General features: G+C 34.3%; 1 long non-coding RNA gene across 2 annotated transcripts in view; it reads left to right on the forward strand.

Moving 5' to 3' along the window:
* Positions 1–351: 351 nt before the first annotated feature.
* Positions 352–24369, forward strand: part of LOC107148837 — a 93716-nt gene continuing 69698 nt past the window's right edge. The window contains exons 1-3 of one of the 2 annotated variants that reach the window (XR_001504308.2): positions 352–4080; positions 7852–7946; positions 19940–20514. This is a non-coding gene — a long non-coding RNA (uncharacterized LOC107148837). Of the gene's footprint in view, positions 4081–7851; positions 7947–19939; positions 20515–24369 lie in introns of those variants that run through there. The other variant, XR_007347352.1, reaches the window with a different exon arrangement.

A 24369-nucleotide genomic window follows, 5' to 3' on the forward strand; every position in this document is an offset into this window, starting at 1 on the left:
AAATTAAAAAAGGTTTGAGATTGATTTGTTTGTGTCTTCACTAAAAACAAGGTTACTAAGAGTTAAAATTCTATCAAGTAAACCAAGTGCAGGTGTGCATGCCTGTAATATCAGCAGTGCAGCAGGAGGCTGAAGGATTGTGAGCGAGTTCAAAGCCAGCCTCAACAAAGGAGGTGCTAAGCAAGTCAGTGAGAATCTGTCTGTAAATAAAATACAAAATAAGGCTGAGGGTATGGCTCAGTGGTTGAGTGCTCCTGAGTTCAATCTCTGGGAACCCCCAACCAAAAAAGAGAGAGAGAGAGATTATATCAGATTGAATATATAGAATTACATTAGGTTTCAATTAAAGTACCATAAAAACAAAAGTATTTCATCCTTTTATTAAAGTGGAGTAATTTGTCTAAATTCAGAAATTTCATAAGGACAATTTCAGAATATAAATTTTAAAAAGAGGTCAACAGCTAAGAAAGAGATACAAGAGGGTGATAGGTATGGAAATATATCTTAATATGGAAAGTAGAATGAAAGAGAAATGTTTCTGGATTATAAAGTTTGTTATGTGGTAAAGAAAAAGGTTGTAAAATGTTTAGGTAAATTGCAAAAGGATTGTGGAGGGTAAATTTCAAAAAGTGTGTGTGTAATTAAATTGGTTATATATAATTAGCATAATCAGTTAAAATAATTTAAGGTTTTTTCCCTAAAGTCAAATGTTAATGTACTGATATAAAGTAAAGTTTAATCACCTGTGGGTTGAAGTAACAAAGATTTCTTAAAACATTAATCTGCTCTTATATATCAAGATAATCTCTTGTATCTTTTTTTTAATTTAGAGAAACTAGTCTTAAAGGAATTATGGTTTGTACAACTCTGATTGAATAATAACTGTTATTTTAGAGTATTATACTACATTACGGAGCCTAAATTTTTCTTTAAAAGCCAAACTTGATTAATATAAGAACACCAGTGTAATCATGATACTGTTACTGGCTTATTTGTCATATTTTCCACTTGTATAAATCTTTAAAATATAGGTTTTAAAAGAACATTTTACCATGCTGATATTCTTTGAACTAAAGTTTAAAGTAAAGATTTGGGATTATAAAAAATTATGTTTCTTAGTTCATAGCTATTATAAAAACTAAATATGTTTTTATTCTTCTTAATTCATTTTGTATTTTCCTTGTATACTTTATAACTATTATTTGTTAGTGACTTACAAAAGTATAACTTCTAATAAAACAACCTGAGTTAATTTGAGATCATAGTCCAATACCTGTAGGATAGATGAGATATAAGGCTGATTTTCAGTACTAATACTGAACCCAATTAAATAAAGTTATAGACATTAAAAGTAAGTGAGACTCTGTAATATTACTTTAAGATGGTAAAACTGGCTTGCTGGATGTTTAAGACCAACACATGGAGACTAAAGTTAAGGAAGTAAAAGGACCAAGAAAGAAAAGAGCCAATATTTGGCTCTTACCCTGTGAGTCAGCTTGAACCAAGGGAATAGGGGAGTTGTATAAGGGCTTTGCAACACTGGGCCACATGACGGTCCCATCATGGGGATCTATGAGACCCTGAAGAACAGAAAGCGAGCCAGTACATATGCTATAAAGAGGAGGGTCTTTAGAGAAGGAGCCATCCCTGATGCGTCCAAGGGAAGCCATGTGGTCAGTGAGAACTTGACCCATCCTGGAAGATAGCACTAAAGGAACTAAGAGTTTGCTCTCAAGTTCCCAAGAGTGACCCACTAAGGAAACTCAGCTGACCCTTAATAATATATAGGAATAAGATCAATTTGACCAACTTGGTCTTAAACACCTAACAAAACAAGTTATTATCAAAACAGCCATACCTGGACATTTTAAAGGAAAGATAATAGTTCTTTTAATATAACTTAAGATATATACTTGTGTTAGTCTCACCAAGAGTAAGTAAGACCGCAGGCTACAAAAAAGGGATTCTTAGATAGGAGTGCCTGCTAACTATCAAAAGAGACTATTAGACTCAGAAGTTTTTTAGTCAGTAGTCAATTTAAGGACTATAAATCTTCTTAACCTCTACACAGGTAGGGTTTGTCTGTGTTTGCTAGTAGGATTTTTTAGCCCTAATTAACAGAAATAAAAAGATCTCTATTAAACACAGAGATTATGCCGATAAAAAAGTATTTTATGAAAATCAGATGACATCAAACAATCACATTTTATGGGGGCATCTGTGACATTATTAAAACTAAGTGTTGTGTTTACATTCTTTAACTCTAGCAATGTAATTAATATCCTTAAAAATTTACATTCCCAAATAGAGGCCATGTCCTCACTGGCCTTGTCATGAGAACAACTTCTTAGCTCTTATACCTCCTGGTAAGAGATTACTGGTTTCTATCATCATTGTAATATTCATGACATGTTCTAAATGCTACAACATTTATTTTGTATTAATCTCATTCTAGTAGTCATGTCTTTTTGTTTGTCTCATAGAAGCACCCGCCTACCAGATGATTTTACAACCTCATGCTTCCAAACCAGACTTTTACCACGGACCCCTCAACTGACCCAGAACATTCCTAAAAGGGAAACCCAAACTGCTTGCCCCACATCGCCCCCTTTCAGCTTGAAGCAGCCAGAGCGGTCATCGTCCATTTCCCCTTACAGCAGTAAGGGTTCCCTTCTCAGAGGAGGGATTGAGGCTGGGGTGGGGGTGGGGCAAAAGGATGGTCAGTGTAGGTAATGAATGATTGGGTCAGGAAGATGGGGGCCATTCAAAAAGAAATAAAATGCTTCCTTCTACAAGCTGTTGCCAAGGTTACCTGCTTCCAGGGACTTATTCCTCCCTGCAAGGAGTTGTTAATGAAAGCCCTCTGGGCCACTACCTTCCTGTCTGTATCCCTGGAAGGTTCCTTTCTCACCGTTTGGCCACATAGGCAAGATAAGGGGAAGAGGGAGTATGAAACAAAGAAGTCTGAAATCTATAGAAGGGGCAGGACACCACCCCCACTTCCTCAGGCACCAGCTTGTACCCCCTTCTTTGTGGAGGAGTCTGATTCTCTCTCTGTTCTATCCTTTAAGCAAAACTTTTCACAATTGCCTCAGTGTTCGTAGGGTGTTCAATCTTCAGCACCAGGGAAATGTGACTCAAACCTAATTCTCAACACTGATATCATCCTGATAGTTCTTTCATAAACATTTTATTTGATCTTCTCCACGAACTGTTGGAAAGGTGGTGGAATTACAATCCTTCTGTTTTGTGCATCAGAAATCAAGACAACTCTGGTCTTGCTCAGCTGGTTAGTATATAATTTTATTATAATTGACTAATATTTATTGAGTGATTGTTTATTAGGCACTATATGGATATTCACATTTACCTGCACAGAACCACTTTGGTGTAGATAATATTATTGTTTTATTACTCAGTATTTTTTAATGTCTACTGCCTGAATTATTGTATTTTTGGAATTTTGGTACCAATTTATCTAGTTTTATACTGTTGCCCTATGAGTGTATGCCATAAAGTGCATGCCAAAAATATTTGAAAATTTATTTAACAAATATTTATTGAGCACTTAGTATTGTGCCAGGCACTGTTAATAGATGTTGAGAAAGTATTTATTTATGAAACAGACCACCAGTGTTATAGGATTACATATATAGAAAGAAGTTTATTATAAGGAATTAGTTCACACAGTTATGGGAACTGGAAGGTCAAAATCTGTAGTTTGGACCAGCAGACTGGAGACTTAGGACAGCTGATTGTGAAGATGAAGTCCAAAGTCTGTCTGCTAGAGAATTCCCTCTGGCTCAGGGAAATTAGTCTCTTTGTTGTATTCAGACCATCAACTATCCGATTGGATGACAGACACCCACATTATGGAAGGCCAATTGCTTTATTCAGAGTCCACTGGTTTAAATGTTAATTTCATCTAAAATACTAGTAAAAGACCCTTCAGAAAGCAAATGTTGAGAGAATGCATTGCCATGGGTAATATTTTTTTTCTTTTTCTTTTTTTTAGGTGGACACAGTATCTTTATATTTATGTGGTGCTGAGGATCCAACCCAGTGCCTCATGCGTACTAGGTGAGCACTCTACCACTGAGCCACAACTCCAGCCCCAGCTATGGGTAATCTTAATGGAAGGTTTTTAGGAAGTAAAATGGTAATATAGAGATACTTAGACCTAAAGATAGCATGGATAGTTCAAAAATGGTAAATATATAGGTAAATATTTTTTTTTCACTTTAAATTTCTTTAAAGGATATTTTATGGTTTAAAGTAAAAGTGTAACAATGTATTGAGATAGCATATATAAAAGTAAAATGGATGGCAACAACAACAACAGGAAGTCCAGGAGGGAAAATTTAAGTATAGTGTTGTAAAAATTTCTATACTCTGTGTAAAGGGGCATGATATTTTTCAAATTAGGAAGTTAAATAAGGTGAATTAAATACACACACAAACACACACATAGATATAAACAATATATATGGTAAATATTTATATATGAGTAAATATATTGGTTAATCTATATATATACATATACACACATATATATCTTTAACTTACATCATGATAAATCTATCATGATATATATCTATGGATATAGATATCTTTTTAACTTATCTATGATAAATATATCTATGGAATATAGACATATATCTCTTTAACTCATATATATATATAATATATATATATATATATATTTATATATATTTATATATGTATGTGTGTGTGTATATATATATATACATATATATATATATATTTTAATGCTATGTGCTGTCTGTAATAAACATACTGTAAGTAGACTTCAAGGAATAAGCAAACATAGTCCATGTACAAAGGAATCCAATGAGAGCTTGGGATGTCAATGTAGACATCAAATAAGGAGTATTATCACAAATGAACAGAAATACCTCACAGTGATAAATCAATATATTTACCATAAATACATACTAATCATAAAGATTCATGCCACTAATAATTGCAAAATACATGAAGCAAATTCACATTGATAGTTGAAGATTGTAACATTCTTCTCTCAATAATTCCTACACCAAGCAGACAGAAAACTATGTGTATAGAAGACTTAGGGAGCAGTATCAATAATACTAGACACAGAAGCTACAGAATAAAAATTGTTTATAAAAAATAAACATAGACTCTAAATACACATAGACTCTATTTTATGGCATAAAATTCACCTTAATAAATTTAGGATGATTGAAATCATACTGTTAACAATGGAGGTAAACTGGAAATCTGTATTAGAAAAATACATGGACAATCCTAAGTCAAATTTTATAGGATATAGCCAAAGCAGTGTTTACAGGGAAATTTTTCAGTCAGTTTGGGCTGCCCTAACAAGGATATCATAAACTGGAAACTTAAATGACAACATCTATTTCTGATAAATCACAGAGTGCTGGGAAATCCAAGGTTAAGGTATCAGCAAATTTGGTGTCTGGTACAGCTCCTCTATCTGGTTTACAGAGTGTCATCTTGTTATATCTTCATATGGCAGGAGTGAGATGAAGAGGCAGAGGAAAAGGGGAACAGAGTGCTCTCATGATGATTCTTATAAAATTCACTAATCCCATACATGAGGAATCCCCCAATACCATTCCCACATTTCTTAATACCATTACATTAGGGGTTAGGATTTCAACGTATGAATTTTTGATGAACACAATCAATCAGTCTGTAACAGGAAATACTGCTTATAGTAGAGAGAAATAAAGTCTCAGATCATAAAGTGGTCCAAGTCTCCATTACTATAAATGGAACGTTAAAAAAAAAGATGAACAAAAAATTAAACCTAAAGTACACATTAGGAATGAAGTAATAAAGGTATAATTTTTAATAAAATTAAAAACAAAATAGAAGTCAGTAGGACCAAAAGCTAATTATTTGAAAAAATTAAATAAATATATATATATGTAAATCTGTAGTCAGTTTGATCAAAAAGAAAAAGGTGAGATGATATGAATTGCAAATTTCCAAAAATAAAAACCCAGGACCTACAGACATTAAAATTATATGAATAAATCTATGCCTATAGATTTCACAACTTAGAGCAGGGTTTCTATGTTGTATTTGCCAGGAGTGCTTTTAGCTGTGAATGATAGAAAACATAACTGACAGGAGCTGAAACAGTGTATTTTTTACCTTTGAAAGGCACCTAATGGTAGGCTGTTTCAGTGACAACAAGGCTAGGCCTCTAAGATTGAATCTCCCCATTCACTGATCTTTTTTTCATTGTCACAGGTATCAATCATATCTGTACTCAAAGCTCAAAGATGGGGCTATGAGCAAGACTAGTCTTGTCTGTCTTTTTTAAGGAAAGCAAAAGCATTCCTATAACCTGCCCACACCAAGCAGATTTCCTGACACCTCACTGGGCAACAAGGTTATAAACCCTTTCTGAAGTTCAGGGGGTTGGAAAATCTAGTGAAAGTTACTTAAAATGGAGATCAGGCATGGAAAATCCCCAAGCAGATCAAACTAGTTAGGCCTTGAAAGTAAACTTCACCTCTTTTGAATTTGCGAACATAAACAAAACTTGTGTATTAAAGAAAAGCAACATTTAAGCTCCATCAATCAGAAGCTGCCAACTAACTTGTATAATTAGGGACTTTCCAGAAGGACAGACCAAATAAAGCTATGTACAGCTGTCACCAGTTAAATGCCATCTTTGCTTTATATGCACATTCCCCCTATGAAAGTCTCTCTGTGCTTCAATGGAGCCTGCAGCCTTTTTTCAGTTGCATGGTTCCTAATTCATGAATTGCTGTTGGCTCAGATAAACACCTTATAATTTTTATTTCATCTTGGTTTATTTTTCAACATATCTATCAAAGGACAGCAGGTTTTTCAGTGTTTTGCCTTGTGTTATCCTCTGAATTTCAGCCATTATTTTTCTCAAATGTTTTTTCTATCCCCCTTCTAGGGGGATTCCAATTGCATGTATTTTAGGCTACCTGAAATTATCTTGCAGCTCACTTATACTTATTCACTTTTAAAAGTTATCTTCTCCCTCTGCTTCTGAAAAGGGAAGTTTTTGTTGTTATATATTCAGTATATATTCTGTTATTATATATTTTCTTTGGCAATCCTCATCTTTATTAACCCTATACACTATATATTTCATCTCAGACATGGTTAGTTTTGACTGTGGAAGTTTAAGGATCTTTTTATCTTCCATTTCTCTACTTAATTTTATCAACATGTTAAATTCAATCATAACCATTTTATGTTCTTGCTTGTTACTTATAACATCTGTGTCCATTCTGGATCACTGATAATTGATTTATTATTTTTTTCTGTTGTTATTTCCCTACTTCTTCAACTGTCTGGTAAATTTTTACAATTTTATTTTATTTTTTATTAATTTTTAAATTTATATATGATAGCAGAATGCATTACAATTCTTATTACACATATAGAGCATAATTTTTCATATCTCTGGTTGTATACAAAGTATATTCACACCAATTTGTGTCTTTATACATGTACTTTGGATAATAATGTCCATCACATTCCACCATCATTTCTAACCCCATAACTCCTCTCTTCCCCTCCCATCCCTCTTCCCTATCTAGAGTTCATCTATTTACAGTTTTATTTTGTTTTTCATAAACTATCTAGGAAATTCTAGAAAAGTTCTAGATTTGCAGAAAAATTGTGATGATAGTACAGTTAACAAACCTCACCACACATTTATCCTATTATTGGCATCTTACATTGGTTTAGTACATTACTATAAATGAACCAGTATTGATACATTATTACTAGCCAAATTCCATAATTTTTTCAGATTTACTTAGTTTTTATCCAATGTATTTGTTCCAGGATTCCATCCAGAACTCTACATTACATTCAGCAGACAAACCTTATGACACAGTTAGACTTCTGTTTCTGATGCCCTACAGTTTTGAGAACTACCGGTAAGATATTTTGTAGACTGTACCTTGACTGATATTTTTATCATGATTAAGCTGAGGTTATGTGTTTTGAGAGGAAAAGTTTCCTTATCGTATCATATCAAGGATAGATATTAACATGATTTGTCACTCCTGATGTTAACTTTGATCACCTGGCTGAGAAGTGTCTATCAGATTTCTTCACTCTAAGGTTATCTCCACCTTTCAACACTGTACTTTTTGAAAAAAAGTCACTATGCACAGTTCATGTATAAGCTGTTCTCCCCCTCCTTGGAGGTGGAATATCTACATGAATAGTTTAGGGATAAGGAAGACAGAATTGTTTCAGAGCCCCTTCCCCCTCTCCCTGGCTCCTGCTTTCAACACTTTTCTGAAGGAAAATAGTATAATTTTGCACATCTAAATATATGTCTTGATATTTTGTGAATTCTGTTGGAAGGCAATTTAACTATCAGTTTGAAGAAATTAAGAAGAAAGATCCATAGGTCATAATTCTAATTTTCCTATCAGTACCTTATAGTGTTTTGCCTCATTTTCTTACTTGTGAGAGTAAATTTGGCATGTTTCTTCTCATTCACTAATGATACCTGGGGTAAGGGCAACATGTGGTTTCAATTTTTCAGAATGCTGGTTTAGTCATGTAAGTTTCACCATTAGCTTTAAAGATAGGAGGAATTTTTTTGTTTGACTATTCCTGGACTTGGCATTTATTACTCAAGGTTTTGCTTACTTGGAAATGTATTCCTGTGATCTTGAGTTAGATGTATATTCAAGGTAAAGGCTAATGTGAAAAAAAAGTCTGATTTTATTTTGTAAAATGTAATATGATGCATTGTCCCACCTTGGTAATATGAATAACCTTGAGGTCTTGAGTTCTTTGAGCTGAAAGACACTAAAATTAGGCCACTTGGGCATCTGTAATTAAATGCTATTGATGTTCAACATACATCATATGCTTTCATTGACTTGGTTAGGACTGGCCCCTAGCTTGATGGGAAAAAATTTTCCTTGTACAGAATGTTCTCTGCCTCCATTCAAGGAGGGGGGCCAGTCAGAGGAATTGGTTGTTTATTTTTGAGCCCATGTAAAAGGAGCTGCTGAGCAGACACCTCCTGCTGTAGGCCAAGACTGGCAAAGAGGTCATCTTTGTTGCGAGTGGCTGAGGAATTGCCTCCCCTGCTGATGATTGGGGATATTTTTAGCAACAAGCTAAAACTTCTCATTCTTGAAATTGTTTTCATTTCCACTCAAAGAGGCAAACTGCATGAGTCGCGAAAAAAATAAAATAGGAGGCATAAGCACTAATAGGAGCCGTGTGTCCATGTAAAAAGAAACCTGATGAAATTGCTTCCCCTGGTGCTGACAGCTTAGTCCTGGCACTGGAGTAGTTCTAATAGCTGTAGGCTAAAAGAATCATTTCCATAGTGCAGCTTATAATGATAACGTAAATTTCACTTAAGTATACATGATTATAGAAAATTGTGCAGAATTGCAACTGACTTTGTGCTGTACTGTTTATGGAGCAATATAGACTTACCATTTTTTTCCTCTAAATTCTATGGAAGACAACTGTTTTGACTCCAGGAATCAATAAAGGTTCTGCAGCATTGTGTTAACATGTATTATATTTGAACTCAGGCTTGTCACATACCATGAGTGCTGACAATGTGGGAGAAGGGGGGATTCTACATTTGCCAACCTGCAGAGCCCAACCTTGAATGAAGTATTTTATGGAGAGACAGAAAGTGCTACATATGTTTGTGACAGATGGAAACTCTTCAGAGACACTCAGTTGAAGAGTTGTGTGAAGATAAACTTTATAATGTCTTGTTTTTCACTTCCTTGCCCTGTAATATATCACTGTGGTTGTGTACATATTGAACATCTCTCCCATTTTGTATGTTTCAAAAGGGCAAGTAGTATGTTTCCTCATTTGGCTCAAGCTGAGTACCTTGTCCCTGGCAGGTCTTCAATCACTATTTGTGGAATTAAATTGAACAGGAGTGCCGCAGTCTGGCTGCAGCAAAATAACCAGGGGGTGGGGTGTGTGGGGGGGTGACGAGCATCTTGTGTAGATTGATACAGCTGGAGTGGGAGCCGTTTATTGTACGGCAGGAGCGGTATATATACATTCCACACAGCTTATCTTAATTAACATAAACTAGATACAGCAGTCAACCAATAAGGAATCTCCACACTTAATGGCTCCCTGGTGTTACTTCACAAACCACTCCCTCTGGCAAAATGCCAGGCGCCATCTTGACTTGTTACAGACTCTAACATAGGAGTGGGATAATTATGAGATATGTTGAGGTGTAGGTTTTTGGACTTGTGGATTTGAAGAATGAGATGTATGAACAATGGAGGGCTAGAGCAAAGTAACTGAATTTATGTTTTGAAACAAAGTGGAGCTCCCAAGAGAGAGTCACTGCTGAGTTGCTAATGTCTAGGTGTCATGTGATGTTTCTGATCTTTAAAGCTATTGGCTAATGCTTTTAGGGAACCTAGCTTTTGCATCCTTTCAGAGTGAGACATTTGGTGATCCCTGTTTAATTGTTGATCAAGAGCTGTCTGGCTCACCAGATTCTTTATACTATGAAGTTGGGCATGCATAAGAAACATGGAATTGCTGCAACTGAAGTCTCTGCCCTGTTCAGCATATTATATTTCTGGCTTTTGCTCTCAATATCTAAAACAAGGCAAAACCTGTGGCATGAAATAATATTAAAGTCATTAATAACACCTTATTGGAATCTTACAATGGCAGAGTGATCTGTCAATTGTGGCAAAAAAGAGGTGTCAGGCAATATAATGTGTGTTTGGAGTATTTTGACAGAAGTGACAGGGAACTCACCTGAAGAGAGTCACCTCATCAAAAGTGATTATTACTAGTTCACTCATTTATTCCTCACAACAAATCTCATAGGTAGATATTTTCTTTTCATTTTACACATGAAGAAACTGACATTTAGAAGTGCTAAATACCACATTTCCCAAGTTAATGCAGCTAGAATGTCACCCTACTCTAAGTCCCAGTCCTTAGATTTTTCTCCCACGTGTCCTGTCTTCTAAATAAGAAGAATATCATATTCATGAAACTCCAATTTACTTCAAAATGCCATTGCCAAGTCACCTTCAGAAAGACTGGTAAGAGACAGAACTAATGATATTTCTGCCAATAATTCAAGAAGAATCCTGTTGACTTCTCTCCATATATTGATGATTTGTGATTGATTCATAGGAATTTCTTGAGAGTCAGAGTGGCATGTAGCTCAAATCCAGTTGAGTATTGCGCTTTTCTGTGTGTTCTCTGGGATACAAGTGCTGCTTCTTGGTTGTAGTGAATAATGGCATTCCTCAGTGGTGACAGTGGAGGCAGGGGTTGTGTAGCCGGTTTTATCCGGAGGGCTGAAGTTTCTTGGTGGATTTGGTAGGATGAAATAGGGAGAAATAGATGATATAGATGTAGCATTAAGCAGATTATGCACAAGATTCCACTGTAATAGAAATAGTTGCCTCTCCTTGTCATGAGCTGTATTTGGGGGAAAATGTAATGCAAATGGACTAACTTACCTCACATACATTTTATTGCTGACCAAAATATTTAGTAGTTTGCATGTGCATTTTCCAAGTACAAAAACAAAAGACCCTGTGGAATTAGTCCATAATTACTTGGTAATTACTCTGTCATAAGAGAATATTCGTAAATGTTTCTAGACTTTCCAGCTATCTGGAAATTAGACCTGGAGTTCTTTGAAAATGCATTCCAACAGTATTTGTTATTGGTGCCATACAAAGGAGAGTGTGATTGAAGTGCCTTATGACTTTTGCAGCATTTTGGCTTTTGGGCATCATTTCTCAGATATGAGTGTTGCTAACAAATAATTCTGTGTAGTTTTAACTAAGGTCACTAATGCTATGTATTGATTTTTCAAATAAGTAGTAATTTGGGATGTGAATATAAGATCTATATATTTCCTGTTCATAATCATGGTAGATACCTCACTATCTCCAACATGGGTGAAGAACCAGTGTAGGTGACCAAATACAGGAAGAGAAGAGGGGAGTCATGCTGGCTTGTCAATGACATGGAAGGAACCCTGTGTTCCTTTATTAATTACTCCCTCTGAGGTTTTCCCTGACTTCAAACTGAAGGTTTCAAATGTGGAGCGATCATTTTGGAAGAATTTAATGTAATGGTCAAATGAATTTATATTCAAATCCTGATCAGGAAAAAGTTCAAGTGTAAAGGTCATCTCCATAAATACTCTCTACTACCCATTGTACAGTCTTGCAATCTTGTGGTTTCTGCCTCTATAACTTTTAACATATTGCTCAGTTGAGAGTAGTTGCTCAATAAATAGTTTTGGAATGAACAAAGAAAGGGAGGAAATGAGAAAGTCCAAAAATAAACAGCATTATTTATGGTATGTGACTTACAGTCTGAAACTCAATAGCTCAAGTCTTTCTAATTTACAAATCATGGTTGAAAACCAAAACTTATTTGCAAAATTCATGAAATGTCAAAAAAGGGGAAGTGATCTCTAAACCCTTTCTTTTGGGGGGGTACTGGGGATTGAACTCAGGGGCACTCCATTACTAAGCCACATCCCCATCCTATTTTGTATTTCATTTAGACACAGGGTCTCACTGAGTTGCTTAGTACCTCACTTTTGCTGAGGCTGGCTTTGAACTTGGAATACTCCAGCATCAGCCTGTTGAGCCACTGGGTTTTCAGGCAGGTGCCACCTTGCCTGGCTATAAACCCTTTTCATAAGAGTAGAGAGGTAAGGAAGGGTCATGAACTTTCCTGGAACACCATATTACTTTTCCTTAAATGTGGGTGTCTTATGTCATGTGTATTTGGTATTTTAAAACAGTAATAAGATCTTGAATTCAAAATGAGATAATGTACAGCATTTGATGCATTGCAATTACATTCTTATAGAACCTTTCAACTTTTGAAGTTGTTTACTGTTTTTGACCAATAATCTATAAGCTAATAATTCCCAATTGCAGGTTCCATGAGAAGTTGAAACTGTCTCCTCATTTCTCTACAGCAAAAGTTCTCTATCTCTTTTTATTTCAGGACCTGTTTTACACTCTTAAAATTTTTGAGGACCCCCAAATATCTTTTATTTATCTGGGCTATATTGATGACTATTTAACATATTGAAAACTAAAATTGAGAAAGTTAATACATTCATTTATTAATATATTTAAATAGAAATAAGTCAATTACATATTAATATAATACGTCTTAGAATAAGAAACTTTTTTTTTAAAAACCAAAAAACAGCAGTGCGAAGTTTGGCATTTTTACTGGGTGACAAATTTTTTAAAATCCTGGCTTGATAGAGGACACCTAGATTCTCATATTGGCATTTATGTTTAATCTCTTGTGCTTTTTTGAGTTGAATTATATGAAATTTGTAAAGTGAGGAGCATTTTTAAGCTTTTCAGCTTGTGTTGATTATGGGTATAGTTTTATACTATGCTCACCAAATGATAGTTTCTTGAATTTTAGTCACAATGTAGAATCTGGAACCAAATCAATGAACTTTCATACTCTGTGATAACAAAATCAGCTGGTAAATCTTCTTGGACTTTTTTTTAACACATTCATGATTTTGTATCATCATTACTGGACTTTTGGAAAAGACTGAGTTATATAGATCTTCCAAATATTGATACATTTTATTACATAGTTTAAAAACTCATATTTTTTAATAACTTCACCTACTCTATTAGAAAAATAGTCAAGTATGGGGAAGATGTTAAGCTATCATTGCTAGAAAAAGTTCATTGGCAAGAACATTTCTTTTTTGTGACTGGTTCTCTTGGTCTTCAAGGAACTTGCCACTTAAGACGTTTTTCTGGGTGCTGAGGTTTGTAGCTCAGTGGTAAAGTACCTGCCTAACATGCACGAAGTTCTTTCTGTTGAGCTATGTTCTAATTTAGAGTCACATTATTTTTAAAGCATTTTAATTATCTTAAACAGTATTTTTTGACTAAATGAAATGATATTCAGTGAAACAAAATGAGAACACAAATATTTAGTTAATGCAGTTTTTGAGATACTTACAATTTTGGTGATGTGGCAAATAGCTCCAACAAATAAGTCTTAAAAGGGCCCCATACCACATGCCTGCGCCTTCAGGGGAGAAATCCTTAGTGATGTCTGGAGTGACTGACCTTTCTAGAAAAGGTTCTTCCCAGAGGAAAGAAGGCTGCCTCTGCCAACCAAATACTGTACCAGAATGGCTTAAATTATCTCTCCTGGCTCTCCGCATTGTATCCCCTGCCTTGCCTCACTCCCACCTCTGTTTTAGCTGTAATTCATTCTTTGTCTTAGCAATGAAAAGATTAGTGTATTCCTTCCTTTCTCAGTAACCTAATTTTATGCATATACATGCATCAGACAAAATAAGTGGAATTGAGCTTCTAGAACTGTATTAAATTCCATCACAACCTTTCAACACAATACTCTTAGAAAACATTTATTTTTCTGTGTTCTTGTAGTACCACTGAATAGCTGTGGGGCTGTGGGACAGTTATTAACAACAACAACAAAATGGTCATCATTTGATTCTTCCTATTCCAATTTTTTAATAAAAATGTAAAACATATTGATTTTATCTGTCAAAAGATAAACTATTTTTCTGTCAGAAAAATCTTTATTTCAAGTTGTGATTATTTATTTGAGATGCTTACCAAAACATTAATATTAAAACATTTGGTTTTATATAATTCTCAGGTTTGTTTCTTTATTAACTTTCATTTTGACACCTTCCATGTAAATGCAAGAATATTTAGAAACTACTGTGGATCAATTCTGATAAACTTCCTGCATACATACACAAACACACACCACACAACTACACAAAGATATATGTACACATACACACATACACACACACACATACACATGCATTTGAATGAAAATTATTTGGGCAATTACAATGTGAAGCATCAGATATTAATACTTTGTATTTGTCTGATTTTTAAGGAGGAAGTTGTCAGTTTTATAAACTCATCAATATAACTGAGTTATGTTACAGCCAGGTTCCCCAAAGAAGTCAATTGTTTAAGAGGCTCAAGTGTCCTTCACCTCTAATGTTTCGTATCTGGTTAGTTTTGAGTTATACATGGGTAGAAGCATTCCCTTTGTTGTTTCATATCTACTTTCCATTCTGAACAGGAGGCTTTTAAGATTCTGTTACTCTACCAGCACTTAGTGTCCTAAATAAAAAAATATACATATATTTTCACAATAGAGGCAGCCAGTGGACTGCAATAAGATGAGACAATCTTTGTTCTTTATTTATGCATTGATATTCTCCACACAACTTCCTTTCTCAAGGGACTGGTAAGGATCATTCATAGAAAAACAAGGCTTTGATTGTTGAGTTTGGCTTATTCTGCTATTTAGAAGGTGCGACATTTTTATTCCTAAAATGAAAGAGACAGATTTTGTAAGCCAGAACACACAAGGGAAATCCACTTTCCTTGAAAAGTCTGGCATCTTTTTAACCTGGCACTTAAGGCAGTTCTACAAGAGGTCTACTTTCCATTTCCACACAGAGGCAGAGAAGTTGTAAAGCTAATTCAGAGTCACATTGTACAGAATGGAGCTGAGGCCTTAATGAAGAGAAGAATCTATATCCAACTCATCTACTGCTCAGTTGTCTTTAGGAAATTTCTCTGCTTATGTAATCCTTCCCTCTTGTGTTTTATGTGTTACTAAGATACCATATATTTCTGAAACAACTCCAAAACATACTAGAGGCCTTTATCTTGGTATAATAACCAGAGACAATTGGCTGATAATCCTGCTTACTAACATCAACATTCCCCCAACTCTAGAAAATTATACCCCTTACTATTATTCAGCATGAAACTGCCATGGGTTTTCCCAAACTTAATTTAGTATATTATTATAATATACTAAAAACATGATCATAGATGCTAATAATCTACCTTACATTTTTAGTACCTCAAAGATTATTGAAATATTCTCATATATTAAATCATAAGAAATATCTCAGAACATAACTAAAATTTTATCAGCAGCTACACTGAAAATGTTGGCAATAGTTGGTAAAAATAAACTCCATAGCTAGCCAATCAAATATTTTGAGATACAAAAAAAGTTGTATTTCAAACAACTTATTACATATGTTACAAAATAATGTGCAAAGGGATCCCCCACTTGAAGACATAAAACTAAAATATTAATACCAAAACATAAATAAATATCCAGCACTTCAATATTTTGGGACTAAAACCAAGGTTGAAATATCCGAAATGTAAAGAACAAAATAAATTTAGTGGGCTTTTGTACTGAGAAGCTAATTTTTGTTGGATAACTGAGACAATCATTCTTATTTGCATCTTTTACTAAGTATTAAAACTCAAGATTCAAATTTTACATGGTTTATTATATTTAAAATTTCATAATGTGTAGATGTTTTGGTGTGATAGTGTCTAAGTGACAATCATGCAACTGGTTGAAAAAATGAGCATTCAGAACCTAGCAACAGGTTTGATGGACATTCTTTAACTGAATGGACTCACTTTGCTTGTTGTTTGGCTAGCTTCTTTTTTGTGTAGACACAGGCTAAGAGAAAAATAGCTCCATTTATTTCCTTTGGCGTTTGTTAGGCAAATAGGTTCCTGTAGTCTGGTTATTCTCCAGTTATAGAACAGCTAATAAATCTAGCCTGAAGACTCTTCTCAGGCTACCAATTATTCCTGAGTATTGGAATCTTGTTTGTGTTCACTCACAGTTTATATAAAACTTGGCTTTTCTACCATCCATAAATTCCTACTCTTTTTCTGATCTTGGCTGAACATGGATAGAATTTGGTGCTCACCTTTTGTCTCAAAACTTAGAATAGAATGTTAAAAATTTGAAAACTCATTATCCTGATGTTTTTTTCAGTTGCTTTTTAAATCTCATTTGCCCTCCTTCATGGTATAGGTAAAATTCTCCTCATCTTCCTGATCTACTCATTAACCAATCAGATCAATGAAGCAGCAAACTTTTGGCTCTTAACAATAGTGTTAGCAGAGTAATCTGTCTTTTATCTTGATGTTCCCAAAGAACAAATTGGCAAATTCAGACTGGACCAAATTCATCTCGTTAGAGTCATATTGTGTGTGTGTGTGTGTGTCTAATATATATATATATATATACATTATTATTATATATTAGACACTCTCATCTACACTGGAATTTCTTGGTTTTGTGGTGTCTCAAGCAGAGTATTTTGTGGAAAGAAGGGAAATTGTGAAAGAGTTAGGAGAGGAAATTGCTGTTCTTATGCAGAGGTCTCAGGTCTCTGTATTCTTTTCACATATCACAATTATCTATTTTGACCTGACTTCAAACAGTGATTTTCCCATTTCATGGTAATATTTAGACAGAATAATAATGAAAGGCACCAGTGTTTCATTGAATTATGTCCTCCTACCCCTACATTATGTATATTGCATATATATTATGCAATATATAGATAATGCAATATATAGATAATGCAATATATAGATAATGCAATATATATAATGCTATATATATATATATATATATTTTAGATGTTAGGATATGTAGCTAACCAATCAAACATCTTTGTATTTTGTCCTGAAAATTACAGTATTTTAATTCATAGGTCTCTTTCACTTTTACTACTGTCATGTCCTGCAAACTGTAATCACAGCAATAATGCTATAGAATATCCTCTTGACATAATGATTCTACAAACCAGTAATTCCCTTTCTCCTTACATTAGAGAAGAATTCCATATGTAAGCTGACCAGTTATTTCAATGGAAAGGCCAAGTGGTTTGGATAAAACAAGATCTTAGTTGAACCTTTGCCTTAAACTGAAATTGAACCTAAATCATGTTTGAAGTTCAAAAAGTTGAGTTAACTTTTTCCCCTTTCTTTTAAATTTTTGTGCATCTCTGCACTTCCTGGTTTTGGTTGGGAGTAGAAACCAAAATACCGCAAGAAAATCTATTCTTGTTGCATTTCCAGCTCTTCAAAGCCAAAAAGCACTAGAAATCTCATGAAAAAAACAGTTCCCACCTAATTTCTAGCCCCGAAAGGTTCAGATAAGTTTGAATAAACTTTGGATAATGTTGCATCTATTACTTGGAGAATATCTAAGATAGGTAGTGGTTTAAAAAAAGGATTAAGACAATAGAGGGAAGGAAGTAAATGATAAAAAATTGGACATTTCTGCAAATTAAACTAAGGACACTATCATAATCAAACCAGGTGTTTGCTTCATGCAAAAAAGCTAACATAAAAATTTTGGATGAAAGCTTTGAACTTAGCTTTTAACTTCTGAAGTGTTGCCATTTATGAAATATTCTTCATATTTTGATTATTAATTTTATATGATCACCAAAAGCCATTTTATGTGTCATTTACTATTCTTCTTCTTCTTCTTTTTTTTTTCTGGTACTAGGGATTGAACTCCAGGGCACTTAGGTCTTGATAAAGTTACCTAGAGCTTTGCTAAGATGCTAAGGCTGGTTTTGAACCTGTGATCCTCCTGCCTCAGCCTCTTGAATTGCTGGGATTGCAGGCATACATCACCATGCCACGAAGCCAAATTCCATTTTAAAATAACTTCACTTGTTCTCAAGTTAGGGAACTGTGGTAATAAATCCTTATGGGTATAACGGTGTTGTTTCTTAAGCTTAATTATGTAATTGTCCATTGGTGTGATGGTATGTAAGTGACACCCATGCAGCTGATCTAAAAATGAGCATTCAGTACCAAGCAGTAGGTTTGTTTAATGCTGCACTAAAAGCAAGTTGTTTATTCAACAAGTGCTTATTATTTGCTGTGTGAAGTGCAGCATAAAAAGCTAGGGAGCCAGCAATAGTACTCTCCCTCAAGCCTTATACTCTGGAGGAGGGGACAGTCCAGTCAATGAGTGGAATCTAACAGGTTTTGCTAAGAGCCATAACAGGGTCAGGCCAGGAGGATTAAGGAACAAGTAAAGAGGTCCCTAAGCCAGCTTGGATACTCAAATAAGATCTCCTGAAAGTGCAATGGTCTCAGAGAGGAATAAGAGTGAACAAGATCTAAAGCCCCTTTTCTGGGTCAAAACCTTTTCTTGTTGTCTTCATTTTTCAAAGGTAACTTGAAAGGATCAAGACTTTACAACAGAATAGTTCATATGGGAATGAAGAGACTATGTAGGCAAAAGGATTACTCAAAACTGCAGACAGGAGATTGCGAAGGCAAGGGTCAAGAAGCACAGGGTTAGGATCACTTGATGAATAGCAGCCAAATGTGCAGTAGGGCAAACAAAGGAGAAAAGTGGGGTCTGGGTGAAAGAAGACTGACCCACAGAAACCAGGTTTTAGGAACATAGGTCCAGCCTCCCTTTGAACACTGGAGAGTCAAGATTTTATTTTTTATTGATATTATCATTTAATGCAGTATGATATTTTAAAAAAACACAGTCTTTGAAGTTAGCCAAATGGAATTTTAATTTCTGGTTCCACATCTTATAAATTCTATGTCTTTGGATTATTTAACTTTACTTAGGCTCTAAACAATAGAATTATATCCCTACAGTAGGGCTTATGTGAGAATCAAATGAGTTCCGTTATGCAAGTATGCCTACCATATTCCTGGTACATAGAGATGCTCAGTAAAAGGTACTTTCCTTCCTCTAGCTTTGAATACTGACCATTTTACCTCCTAGACAAAATTTCCCTCAGAGCAGCAGAATGCCCACACTACCTACGCTCCAGCTGTCTTAAGAATAGCATTTTCTCTCCTTCCATACCACAGCTCTTGGGGTTTTGTAGTTGTTGTTATTTCCCCAAATATGGATGGTAGTCATCTTATTTTAGAAATAAAAAAAACTGGATCAGACAGGTGAAAGAATTTGTCTAAGGGTGCAACTGATAAATGATGCCTTTTGATTTGAATCTGAGCCTCTGTAAATCCAAATTTTGTGTTCCTTCCAGTCATGCACACTCTATGCTGAATAACATATAAGAGGAACACCTTCTGGGAAATTGATTTTGTAGTTTGGAGTCTGTACAGCAAAGCAGTTTCCAGAAACATTCACATTGAGAGGTTCCAGTTTGGGAGAGGTTTGTATACATTTCCTTATTCTACCAATGAACTGAAAACAGGATAAAGAAAATCTTCATAATCTTCACTAACAACTGGGAGGGGTTGAAAGCGAAGCTCTCCTCTACTCTTTTATCCGGTCAAGTGAGTACTTCTTTCTCTGAAGATAAATAAATGCATATCTGTTTAAAGATATTCTATATAAACTGGTTCAAGTATTAAAAATATGCAAGGCAAATAATTCAACAGTCAGTATTCTTGCCAAAAAAAAGAAGGAAAAAAAAGCCTTTACCCTGAAAACAGACAGCTCATATGTTGACCACCAGGGCAGATGTGAAATTTAAATCTGTCTGAATTCATTGCATGAATTTGCAGCTTTTACCCTGGATTTCTCAGCTCGTTTATAGAGAAGGAGGCTATTTATCATCAATAGCACCAGGATTTTGCCATTTTCCTTTCACAGTGATGGGTGCTTTGTCTAAGGAACAACATTTTAATTCTCTATGATTGTGTGACTAAGAGATTGTCACAATAGACAGACATATTCATAAACTTATGGTATGACATATAACTTTGGTTTTCTCTATATATTAGGATTGCCTAGAACTTTTAAATGCCCTTTCTCCTATGAAAGAAGTCATTCACTCTTCCTAAGGAAAACCTTTAAGTAAAGACATACTTGTAGTTGTCTGTTTGCCAGAAACTGTAGTTTCAGGTTTCTCCAGGGGAGGATGACCACAAATGCCACTCACTGGCCTAAATTAAAGTACTCATCTATAGCTGGTGTTTGAGGTTGAGCCATATACAAATAGAATTAGGGCCAGCCTTTACCAAGATGACTCAAGAGAAGTGCCCTAAGTTCTGCTTTGGGCAGGGACTCTCATCTACACTGGACTCTCTTGGTTTTGTGGTGTTTCAAGCAAAGTATTTTGTGGAAAAAAGGGAAATTGTGAAAGAGTTAGGAGAGGAAATTGCTGTTCTTATGCAGACATCTCAGATCTCTGTATTCTTTTCTCATATCACAGTTATCTATTTTGACCTGACTTCAAACAGCGATTTTCCCATTTTATGGTAATATTTAGACAGAATAATAACGAAAGGCACCAGTTGTTCATTGAATTATGTCCTCCTACCCCCAAATACGTTGAATTCTTAAACTCTAGTCCCTTAAAGTGTGATCTTTTTGGAGATGGGGTATTTATAGAAATAATCAAATTGAAAGAGGTCATTAGGGTGGTCCCTAATTCCATAGGTCTTATACCTTGGGAAATTGGGACCCAGAGATATGCATAGGGAGAAGGCCATGTGAAGACATGGAGAAGGTGCTTGCTGTCTTTTGATTCAATTATGTTTACTGTTGATATTGACATAGTTACATTTACATCTGCTATTTACTGTTTATATTCTACATGTCACATGTCCTTTTGGTTCCACTATCACATATTTCTTTTTTTTTTGGAATTAAAAATTTCTAAAGTAATATTTACTACATTATATTGTTTTAATGAATTTTTTGTTGTTGCTCTAAGACTTGCAATACATAGATATAAATATCTACTCAGTATCTTCTTAAAATTTATGCCAACTTAATTTCAATTTGATGTACAAATGTTACTATCTTAGTACTCTGTTCCCTTACCATTCTTGTGCTAGTAATTCTATCCTAACTATGTTTCTATGCTAAATACTTAACACCACATTATTATAATTATTACTTTATGAAATTATTTTATATCTTTAAAAGAGGTGAGAAGAAAGGAGTGCAAATGCATGTTTGTAATTTGTTGTATTAGCCTTATTTTTCACTACTACTAGTTACCTTCAATGGATCTGATGGATTCATGTCTCTGATGTCATTGCTTTACTCCAACTCCTTTGCTTTCATTCCACTCCTTTATACTCTTATTGTCAAGCATGTTACATTTCTATATATTATAGTCACAACAGTTTAATTATATACATATTGTTTCAAACAGTTACTTTTAAATTAGAGGAAAGAAGAAATATGCAACTTTACTCTTATAAAATTTTCCTCATAATTTATTTACCAGCATGATTTATTTCTTCATGTAGATTTTAATTATTGTCTGCTGTCAGGTACTTATAGTTTGAAAAGCTTTCTTTAGGATTTCTTCTACATCAGCTTTTGCTGGTAGCCAATTATCTCAGTTTTCATGTTTCTTGGAATGTCTCTAGTTCACCTTCATCTTTGAAAGATAAGTTCATTCGATATTAAATTTTTAGTTGACAGTTTTGTTTCAGCACTTTAGACATATTATGTCACTGCCTTCTTGTATCCATTGTTTCTAATGAGACCTCAACTGTTAACAGTAATAGGATTTACTGCTATGTGATCAGTTTTTTCTTTCTTGCTGCTTTCAAGGTTTTCTCTTTGTCTTTCAATATTTTGATTATAATGTATATAGACATGGCTCTTTTTTTATTTATTCTATTTAGAGATTGTTGAACTTTTTGAACATTTAGATTTTTAATCAAATATGGAAAATTTTTAGTCATCATGTCCTTTCTGTTTCAAATATTTTATTAAAGAAGAATCATTCTATAATGCTGTTTAATTCAATTTTAAAACTTGACATGACTCATTTAAGTTATTCGTTTTAGCATATATAAAGTTAATAGTATATTTTTTATTCACATAATACTTATTGAAATGTTTTTAAGTTGGTGCATTATAATTGTACATAATGCAATTCATTATGCCACATTCACATAGGCACATAATTTAATCAGTTTCATCCCCTAGTATGTGCCTTTTCCTTCCATCTCCCTCCCCTAACCCCTTGCTCTATTCTATTCTACTGGTCTCCCTTCTATTATTATTATTATTATTGTTTTTAAGTTAGTTTATTATATGTAATTATACATAAAAGTGTAATTCATTTTGGTATATTTGTACATGGACAAATAGCATAATTTGGTAGCTCTCATTCTTCAGTACTTCCCCATACCCTTCACTAGACCCTCACTCTCAACCTCTGTCCTTTTACTTTGTTAGTTTCTCTTCTGTTTTTGAGGTTCCTTTTTATTTCCCTTTTCTCTCTAGTTTCTACATATGTGAGAACACATGCAACCCTTGACTTTCTAAGTCAGTTTTATATTACTTAGTATGATATACTCCAGTTCCATCCATTTACAACCAGTGACATATTTTCATTCTTCTTTACAACTGTGTAAAACTCCATTTTGTGTATATACCACATTTTCTTTATTCATTCATTTGTTGACAAACAAGTAGGCTAACTCCATAATTTGACTATTGTGAATTGTGCTGCTGTAAACATTGGTATGCATATATCACTACAATATGCTTTTATTTTTATTTTGGATAAATACCAAGAGGTGAGATAAATGGGTCCTACAGTGATTCTTTCCTGGTCTTTGAGGATCTCTATATTGCTTTCCAAAGTTGTACTAATTTGCAGCCCCACTGATAATGTGTAAGTGTACCTTTCCTCTCACATCCTCATGAGCAAATATTATTACTTGTATTCTTGATCATGATGTACAATCTTCTTAATGTGTTTTTGAATGCAGATTGCTTTCAAAAAAATTTTGCATCTGTGTTCATAAGGGACATTGTCTGTAATTTTATTTTCTTGATGTTATTCTTATCTTCTTTTGGTATTGGATGATATTGGCTTCATAGAATGAATTTAGGAATGTTCCCTCCTTTTTTATATTTCATGAAATAATTTGAGGAGCACTGTTATTAGGTCTTTTTTAAAGGACCGGTAGCATACAGCTGAGAATTCATCTGATTCTGGGCTTTCTTTGTTAGAAGGCTTTTTATTACTGCTTTAATGTCATTATTTGATATTGTTCTGTTTAGGTTTTCTATATCCTCTTGGCTCAATTTGAGCAAGTCATATTTGTCTAGAAATTTGTCAGTATTTTCTAGATTTTCAAATTCATTGGAATATAAATAGATCCCAATGATCCTTTGGATTTCAGAAATTTCAGAATTGTCTGTGATATCTCTTTCCTTCGTCTTTTTTGATTTTAGTCTTCTCTCTCTTTTAATTAGTTTGGCTAAGGGTTTGTTAATCTTGTTTATCTTTTCAAAGAACCAAATTTTTCTTTACACTGATTTTTTGTATTTTTAATTCTGTTTCATTAATGTTGGCTCTGATCTTAATTATTTCATTAGTTCTATTTGCTTTGGAAATAATACGTTCCTGCTTTTTTAGGGCCTTAAGATGTACCTTAAACAGTTTATTGGATTTCTTTCTTTTCTTTTCCTTCCTTCCTTCCTTCGCTCCCTCCCTCCCTCCCTCTCTCCTCCCTTCCTCCCTCCCTCCCT

Source organism: Marmota marmota, unplaced genomic scaffold (genome assembly GCF_001458135.2).
Source record: "Marmota marmota marmota unplaced genomic scaffold, marMar, whole genome shotgun sequence".
In the NCBI taxonomy this organism is placed as follows: Eukaryota; Metazoa; Chordata; class Mammalia; order Rodentia; family Sciuridae; genus Marmota; species Marmota marmota.